The sequence below is a fragment of the Octodon degus genome, unplaced genomic scaffold (assembly GCF_000260255.1).
Source record: "Octodon degus isolate 3935 unplaced genomic scaffold, OctDeg1.0 scaffold00081, whole genome shotgun sequence".
Lineage (NCBI taxonomy): Eukaryota > Metazoa > Chordata > Mammalia > Rodentia > Octodontidae > Octodon > Octodon degus.
The window spans coordinates 5,116,826-5,126,464 of record NW_004524657.1 but is presented as its reverse complement, the minus strand read 5'-3'; the positions used below and the strand labels follow the sequence as shown (position 1 = coordinate 5,126,464).

At 38.1% G+C, this 9,639-nt stretch overlaps 1 pseudogene; it reads left to right on the top strand.

Moving 5' to 3' along the window:
* Positions 1-825: 825 nt before the first annotated feature.
* LOC101562883 lies at positions 826-1,211 on the top strand (annotated as a pseudogene).
* Positions 1,212-9,639: the final 8,428 nt, after the last annotated feature.

Genomic DNA, 9,639 nt, shown 5'->3' with positions numbered 1-9,639 from the left:
GCCAGAATGTAGTGTGTCATATGTACAAATCTGTGATGAATTCAGAGTACTCACACAGTATTTGATTAGGTTAGTATATACAAAAATATCAACTAAGAAAAAGTTTTCATGATTGTAAAGAATTACTAAGAATAAAACATAACCAAAATATTGGAATGGCAAATATATGACCAGCACTTTTAACAGTTTTGGGATAGGATATCACAAAATTCTAGTATGTGGTGGACATGGACAGTGTCCGTGATGCTCACTGGTGGCCAGGTGTCACTTGTGGGATTGAGCTACTGCTATTTCTTTGATATCCACCCTCTAGACCCAGACAGAACCATGACCCACAGGGTGCAGGAAAAGTCCATTTATAGAGAATGCTGATAGAAATATGTTGCTGCTGTATACAAAAGGATGATTGAAAGACTGCTGTTGTATACCTGTTTTTCTCCTGTGTTTAATTGTTTGCTCTGTTTGGAGGGTGTTTTCTGTTCTCATTCATGGAGTTGTGATCATTTTGATCCCTCTCTAGAATATCTTTTAGTTGTTTATGTAGGGTTGGCTTTGTTGTCATGAAATTCTATAGTTGTTCTTTGTCATAGAAGTATTTCACTAGTCCATTAAACTTGAAAGAGAGTTTTTCAGGGCATATCAGTCTGGGTTGAAATTTGTTTTCTTGCAAGACTTGAAGTACTTTGCTCCATGATCTGCTTGACTTGATGGTTTGTGTTGAGAAATCTACCGTTATTCTGATGGGTTTTCCTTTTTTTTTTTTTTTTACGGGTGCGGGTTTTCGTTAAAATGTGATCTGTTGCCCTTTCTGAGTCCTCGGCCGCCATGGCACCCTTGAAAAAGCTTGCAACGAAGGGGGGCAAAAAAAGAAGCAGGTCCTGAAGTTCACCCTTGATTGCACACACCCTGTAGAAGATGGAATCATGGATGCTGCGAATTTCGAGCAGTTTCTCCAGGAAAGAATCAAGGTGAACGGCAAAGCCGGGAATCTCGGTGGAGGGGTGGTCACCATCGAAAGGAGCAAGAGCAAGATCACTGTGACTTCCGAGGTGCCTTTTTCCAAAAGGTACTTGAAATATCTCACCAAAAAATATTTGAAGAAGAATAATCTATGTGACTGGTTGCGTGTAGTTGCTAGCAGCAAAGAGAGTTATGAATTATGTTACTTCCAGATTAACCAGGACGAAGAGGAGGAAGAAGATGAGGATTAAAGCTCCTTTGTCTGGAATATGTTTTATGAGTTCTTGAATAAAACTTGGGAACCAAAAAAAAAAAAAAAAAAGTGATCTGTTTCTTTTCTCTAGCGGCTTTTAGTATACTGTTCCTGTGCTGAATTTCTGGGATCTTGATTATTATATATCTGCGTGTGTTTTTAATAGGGTTGATGTTATTTGGAGTTCTATATGCTTTGATTACCTGAATGTCATATTGTTTTATCATACAGGAAGTTTTCTGCTATTACTTCTGTCCATATTCTTTTTATATCATTCGTATTGACTGTTTCTTTCTCATTGATGTCTATAGTCTTCATTGTTCATTTTTGCATCGTCTTACAATTGTTGAATTATTTTTTCTTGCATTCTGGTTGATTTTAGGAGTTCTTTTCTTGCCTTTTCACTAGGTGTAACAGTGTCTTCAAGGTCTGAAAGTCTATTTTTACTTTCATTCAGACGGTTTTTTTTCTTTTTCTTTTTTTGCGGAACCGGGGATTGAACTCAGATCCTTGCGTCTGCCGGTCAAGCGCTTATCCTACTGAGCCATCTCCCCGGCCCCCATTCAAACGGTTTTGCCAGCTTGTGATTTAGGTTTTAATTTCCTGTGTAGCACTTTGAATCTGCTTCATGCATTCTATTTCTTTCCCATACTGTTCATTCAAGGATTCAATCATTTTTATATTCTTCTCTATTTTTTTTCTCAGTGTCTTCTTTAGAAGCACTTAGTACTTCTTTGGCTAAAGTTATCATTTTTTTTGCTTCAGAAATTATTTCTGATCTGATTTCCTCTATATCTTTGTGCAGCTGTTTCTTTACTTCAGACACTATTATTTCAGAGATTTCAGGTGTGTGCTTTCCAATTTCTTCTATGCTATTGTCTCCTGCATTTGTTCTGGGTGTGCTTGGGTCCTGACAATGCATTTCTTTCCTTCACTTTGTCATTTTGTATAGCACTGACTTGTGACTTTTACTGTAGAGCTTTGTAGAGTTATTACCTTAGTAGCAGGTCTGGATCTACCTAGTTCAAACTCGTCCAGGTGGGTGTGGCTTGTGTCTGGTTGCTGTGCTCCACTTTTTCCTGATGCAGCCCTTGGAAGTAAACCCGCTGTGCTATTCTGGCAAGATGTTCTGCTCCTAGCTCAGCTGGGTGGGTCTTGTCTCTAGCCTCTCTGCAGAGAGTTCTGCCACAGGGTTCCACACAGGGCCTGTCTGATGGAGGAAGTTCCACACTCATGCCTGGCCTGGGTGCTGGCTGGAATCTTTATTTATTTATTTATTTTATTCCAATTTTTTAATAGATTGCAAATTGAAAATAAATTATTTACAAACATAAATGAATATAACAAAAATTGTCCAAACTAAAAATGAAGAACAAATTTACAGATCTGTCATAATAGTTCACTGTGTCAAAACCAAGAAACTTATATTCATATAATTAGAATTCTCAAAGTAGAAGGGAGTAGGCAATAAATATTTAAAGATTTAAAATTTCTGAATTCAGTTCAACTGATAATACCACATTTCCAAGAAAAATGAACCTTTTGCACAAGACATTTAAATAAAATCATACCAAGATACATAAAATGAAACTGTACAAATCTTATTGTAAAGAAAAAAATCACTAAAGCATATACATAAAAAATACTAGCTATGGAAGAACAAAATTAAATAGCATCTTATTCCACATTAGAAAGAAAAAAAAGGACCAAGTATGTAAGAAACGAGACTAATTAAAAGACTGAAAGAAAAGAAAAGATCTTCTTTGAAATTTATACTTAGCAAACATACCTTTGAAAACTAAAAGTAAGATTTTCTAGTTATACAAACTTGAAATATTTTAATACCTCCAGAAGTAGCATACAGGAAATAACAAAGAGCATAATTCGAAACGTAAGAGAAGTTGCAGTATGCTCCTGGATGAATGATAAACAGCTCTTAATATGATAGTTACGCAGGACTATATAAAAATATATTAGATGAACCCTTATTTAAAGGTCATTGCAGATTTCTATGAAACAGTACCAATCTTATGTTGGGTTACACATGTATTTTTTTTTCATATATATGTGTGTGTGTGTGTGTGTGTGTGTGTGTGTGTATAAAAGACAGGAAAGCAGTAATATAAAGTCAACAGAAAATGGAAATATACCTTTTAAAGTTTCTAATCCTAGGAGAAGATATCATATGATGTCTTTAAATAAATTGTAAGTCAAAGATATAGTGTAAATCTTAGAACAAAAATTAAGATTAAGCAATATTCAGAAAATTAAATACTATTTTCTGAAAATTAAATGTTTCAAAACAATTGAACTAAGAAAAAGTTTTCATGATAGCAAAGAAGTACTAAGAGTAAAACATAAGATAAATACTAGAATGGCAAATAAATGACCAGCACTTCTAACAGTGTGAGGATAGGATATCATGCAAAGTTCTAGTGTGTTGTAGATATGTATAATGACAATGACAGTTACTGGTGGCCAGGTGTCACTTGTGGGACTGAGCTACAGCTATTTCTTTGAAATCCACCCTGTAGACTCAGATGGAATCATGACCCATAGGGTGGAAGAGAAGTCCATTTGTAGAGTGTGCTGATGAAAATATTTTGCTGCTAACACAAAAGATTAACTGAAAGACTATGATTATATACCTCTTATTCTCCTGTGTTTGTTTGCCCTATTTGGTGGGTTCTTTCCATTCTCATTCATGGGGCTGTGATCAGTTTGCTCCCTCTCTAGAACATCATTTAGTAGTCTGTGTAGGCTTGGCTTTGACATCATGAAATTCATTAGTTGTTCTTTGTCATGGAAGCATTTCACTTCTCCATTATACTTGAGAGTTTTGCAGGGTATACCAATCTGGGTTGGAATTTGTTTTCTTTCAAGACTTGAAGTACTTTGCTCCATGCTCTTCTTGACTTGATGGTTTGTGAAGAGATATCTGCCGTTATTCTGATGGGTTTTCCTTTAAATATGACATGTTTCTTTTCTCCAGCGGCTTTTAGTATACTGTTCCTATGCTGAATTTCTCAGATCTTGATTATTATATGTCTGGGTGTGGTTTTTATTGGGTTGATGTTATTTGGAGTTCTATATGCTTCGGTTACAGGAATGTCAGATTGTTGCCCCCTATTTGGGAAGTTTTCTGCTATTACTTCTGCCCATATTCTTTTTATATTATTTGTATTAATTCCTTCCTTCTCATTGATGCCCATTAGTCTCATATTGTTCATCTTTGCATCATCTTGCAGGTATTGAATTATTTTTTCCTACATCCTAGTTTTTCTTTTCTTTTTTTTTTTTTTGGAACCAGGGATTGAACTCAGACCTTTGCGCTTGCCAGGGAAGCACTTATTCTACTGAGCCATCTCTCCAGCCCCTATCCTAGTTGTTTTTAAGAGATCTTTTTTTTTTTTTTTACTTTTTCACTAGCTGCAATGGTGTCTTTAAGGTCTGAAAGTCTATTTTCACTTTCCCTTAAATGGTTTTGCCAGCTTGTGATTGAGGTTTTAATTTCCTGTATATCACTTTGAATCTGTTTCATACAATCTATTTCTTTCCGAAATTGCTTATTCAGGGGTTCCATCTTTTTTATATCCTGCTCTATTTATTTTATCAGTATATTATTTAGAAGCACTTAGTACTTCTTTAACTGTAGTTATCACTACATTTTTTAGTTCTGTAATTATTTCTGATCTGATTTCTTCTATACCTTTCTGCAGTTGTTTCTTTACTTCTAATGCTATTATTTGAGAGATATCAGATGTGTGATTTCTAGTTTCCTCTATGCCAGTATCTTCTGCATTTGTTCTGGGTGGACTCGGGGCCTGAGACTGCATTTTGTTTCTTCTCTTTGTCATTTTGTATACCACTATCTTCTGACCTTTGGTGTAGAGCTTAGATAGAGTTATTACCTTAGCACCAGGTCCGGATCTATGAAGTTCAGATTCCTCCAGGTGGGTGTTGTTTGGATCTGGCTGCTGTGCTCCACTTCTTTCTGCTGCAGCCGTTAGAGTTGAACCCTTTGTGACACTCTGGCAAGATGTTCTGCTCCTAAATCAGCTGGGTGGGTCTTGCCTCTAGCCTCTTTGCAGGGAGTTCTGCTGAAGGGTTCCACACACATTCTGGGCCTGCACTCTGGGTCAAATGAGGGTCCAGTGGGCTCCAGGCAGTCTCATTCACACACTGGGCCTGTGCTCTGGGTCAATTCAGGATCCTGCGGGCCCCAGGTCGTCTCACTCACAGGCTGGGCCTGTGCTCTGGGTCTATTCAGGATCCGTGGGCCCCAGGCAGCTTCACTCACACCCCTGGCTGGAATCTTAATGTATACTTTCTTATTGGTAATGTTTCATATGTTTCCTCTCATCAAGTTTATGCAAGTGGCACCATTATATAAATTATCAGAACACATAATATGAGCAGGTACTTTTCCAGATACCTTACATGCATTAAGTCACTTAATTATATTGCTCATGTACTGTAAACTTCATTTCACAGAGTATTAAACTGAGGCAATGAAGACATAAAAACACAACCATGCTTGTCGTAGTCACGGAGCTAGTAAGTTTTGGAATCAGACACCATCCTTTAGAGTCCTCTTTTCTTCCTAAGGGCTATCCTGAAAAATCTGACCTAAGCTTACAAACTCAGTGTTGGCTGTACAAGTAATTTACTTACATATTTGCTAATTGGCTGTCAGTGTTAGAGATAGGGGAACCCATCCACTGAGTTGCAGTGCATTAGTTGCCTCTGTGAAATCTGTTGTTTACTTACCTTTACCTAGGTCTATGAGAGGAAACCTGGGTGGCATCTTCCCATCTACTTGGCATTCTTCCAGTGAATGTCATATTTCTGTACCAAGAAACTTTGTTTTGTAAGTTTTCTTTGCATTTAACCTAAAGAAAGCCAGGCAGCCCACTAGGGACCTGTCTAGTCTCTCAGGAGCTATTCCTATTCCACAATATATTTTCTTCCTCTTAACCTCCATTATTCCTCAGAATTCATTCTTTGATTTTGGGAAACAGGAACTCAGCATATCTGATACACAGCAGGTTAAGAGTTACATTTTTTCCCCTACATAATTTTGGAAGTCCAACTGAGATAATTGGAAAGAGAAGACAGGAAAGATCGAGCCTGTTCTGCTTTAGTTTTCTTTTTATTGTGTATTCTGGATTGTGACACATTTAGGTAATTAGCAATTGTCTTTCTTATTTGTCAGTTGCATACGTTATGCTTTTTATGCTTATCTTTTTATGACTTATATTTTGTCAAATGATGGTAAATTTAAGTTGACAACATAGGAAGCTTACAGTGTTTCTTTGATGGGACATTTTATTTTTGCAGGGAGGGTCCTGTACTTCTGTTTTGTGTATGGACTTACTGCTAAATTCACTGGTGTTACCTGCTTGACCAGTTTGACTTGTTTGGCTCTTATGGCTATTGTCTTATCTCAGACAAGCCCCACTAGGGAAGAGAAATGTTAGAGCATACTCTAGTGGTCTGTGATACTAACCAAACTGTGAATTTATAAAATAGGTTTTAAAAATCAACTCTAGTTTTTGTTTACTTATATCATTGCATCTACTTATACATTATAAGTAACTCTTATATGTTCAGGACTCCCAAGCCAGCTATTTGTGACAGCAAGGCTGCTAACTTTATATCTGGAAGGCCAGGATTCACAGGGCCAGTCTGGCCTGATTCCTTCTTTAGACCCATGGAGGAGAAGGTCGAGCCTGTTCTGCCTTAGTTTTCTTTCTGGTCTGAGGCAATCTCATCTCAGCTCTTGAGATTCTCCATTCTCACCATACAGCCTGAGAAAGATGACCCATGGGCCAACTACCTCAGCAACTCACTGTGAGCAGAAGAGATTTTATTTTCTCTGACTTCATTTCTCATCTTTTTCTGTCACCTTGTACTTTCCCTTTTTGCGGAGGCATGTTTCTTCTAAAGATAAGAGAGAAATAGACTCTGAAAAAAGGTTAGCCCTAATCTATTTCAATCTTTCCCTCCTATTCAACAACTAAAAAATTTCAAATTGAGTCCATAGGAAATGAATATTTGTTAACACAGAAGACAGGAAATTCATTTTAGATGAGTAAGCCATACCCCCTGTCTGGGTCAGATAAGACATTACAATTTTGCCTGTCCGGTCAAATACACATACAAGTGATGTCCTAGCCTAGTGTTCTGGGCACGATTTCCCCATCTAGCATGTATGCAAAATTGAAACCTCAGACTCAATGCACAGGACCATTTTCTGAGTGACACAGAAGGAGCTATTTCCTGTGCATTAATTATACTTAAGGGACTAAAACACATTCGGTTCAGGAGAGAATTTCAAAACTACTCATTCATCTCACTCATACTGTCATAAAGGCCCAAACCTTTGGCTCTCTGTCTTCCTAAGTCTGGTTCTCCAACATTTATATGTATAAGGGAAAGGCTTTTGCTAATGTGTAAATTGTGGTTGTCACACAATGAATATACATTTTAAGCTGTTTCATAAATGTGTGATATATATAGAAATCTGTGGAGTTGATATTGAGTGAAATGTAGCTTTCTCTCACTTCTAAAGGAGATTGCCTAGGTGTGTAGGTAGACAGCAGAAATGATTGAGCAACTTCTTTTACTCTTGGGCTCAGGGTAGGCTTTTTACAAGCCATTACTCGCTGCTATCTATATCTAGATGTGACCTCTTTTGCAAGCTAGGAAGTGCTCCAACCACTTCCAATCTGCCCATCTTTACCCTCCCACACTCTTTCAAAGAATTGCAAAGCATTTGTTCAGATGTCTAGTTCATTGGCTTAATTATGGCCAGTATAGCAGGGAACAATTGTAACTTATGTTTTTAGAAATACACTTTACCTAGGACCTCATGCTGCACCGCACTGCCCCCAGGACCTGCTGAGCCAGACACGCAGTGAGGGCGTGGTGGTACACACCTGTGATCTCAGTGCTGGTGAGGCTGAAAACAGGAGGATCACTATGGAGTCAGAACTGTGAGATCCTGTACCAAATACATAACTTGAAAGAAAGAAAGAAAGAGGGCTGGAGAGATGGCTCGGTGGTCTAAGGCACCTACTTAGAACAAGCTTAGCAAAGCATCAGGGACCGCGGTTCAATCCCCCGGCACCACATGCCAGCCAGCCCCGCCCCCTGGTGGGCTGAGCTGGCCACACACACACACACCACTCTCTCTCTCTCTCTCTCTCTCTCTCTCATAAATAAAACAATTAAAAAAATTTAAAAAAAAAAGAAAAAAAGAAAGAAGAGAAGAAACAGACACAGAGAGAAAGAAAGGCAGACAGACAGACAGACAGACAGACAGAAAGAAAGAAAGAAATTTTGCAGTTCAAAATTCAAGTTTTCAGAGAAAGTAGGGTCAGATATCAGTAAAAGTTGACATTCTGGCCTCGCTGATTTTCTGTCCACTCTAGACAGCAGCCTCCTGATCGGCAGGACGTCACTTCTGGGATGCTTTGATGGCACATGGAAACCAAATTGGGATTAAAAAGGATACATATTTTTCTTTGTTTTTGGGAAACTCAATATTGAGTTCTCTTACATCTTTGAAGTGTATTCTTAAGCACTGGAATATTTTCAACCATTATGTATTGAGAAAGAATGGTATCATATTTCTCTGCGCCCACGCATGTCCTGCCTATCCCTTAGAGACAAAGTAAAATGTAGAGTATTAATTATGATAGTATTTTGCAATCAGAGTTGTGTTGTAAGAGAGGGAAAATGGTCAAAATTAACTTACATTTCAACTTTCTTTACATTAAGAGATGGTCCTCATCTTTTTGGACAAATGCTCTCTTGTGACAGCCTTTTAAAATCTTTCCAATTAACAGCCTGCAAAATATAGATGATGTATTGTTCACTAAAGATTTTCTCCTCAACAGAGAAATAGATACTTTGCTAAAAGATGTCACCTCATTGGCTAAATTCCAACAGACTGTTCACGGTTACTAGAAACAGATATTCAGGGATAGCCATAGCACCAGTCCCCAGAGGGCTGACTCTCTCATCACAATTTTTGTCCAGAATCTCTTTCCATGACAGTCACCATTCTCAGACACAAGTAACTGAAATTCTGACAGAGAAAAGTCTATCATTAATTATGGTCACAGGAGCATGCACTAGGGGGCCCAGGCACATGGTAAGACCAACTAAGCTAGCTCCGGCCACTTTCTTGCATCCCCAGTTCACTACTGCTGGCAATGGACAGGGTTCAGTCTAGAAGATGCCTTTGATTGGCCAAAGAGCAAGAGAGATAGACAGAAATGCTTTCTTTTCCTTGTTTGTTTTCAAAATGGGGGGAAGAAAAAGCTGTCATAGGTAGACATTTGCATCAGGGCAGATTGGAGTTTTGGCAGGCCTCCTCTCTCTCTCTCTCTCTCTCTCTCTCTCTCTCTCTCTCTCTC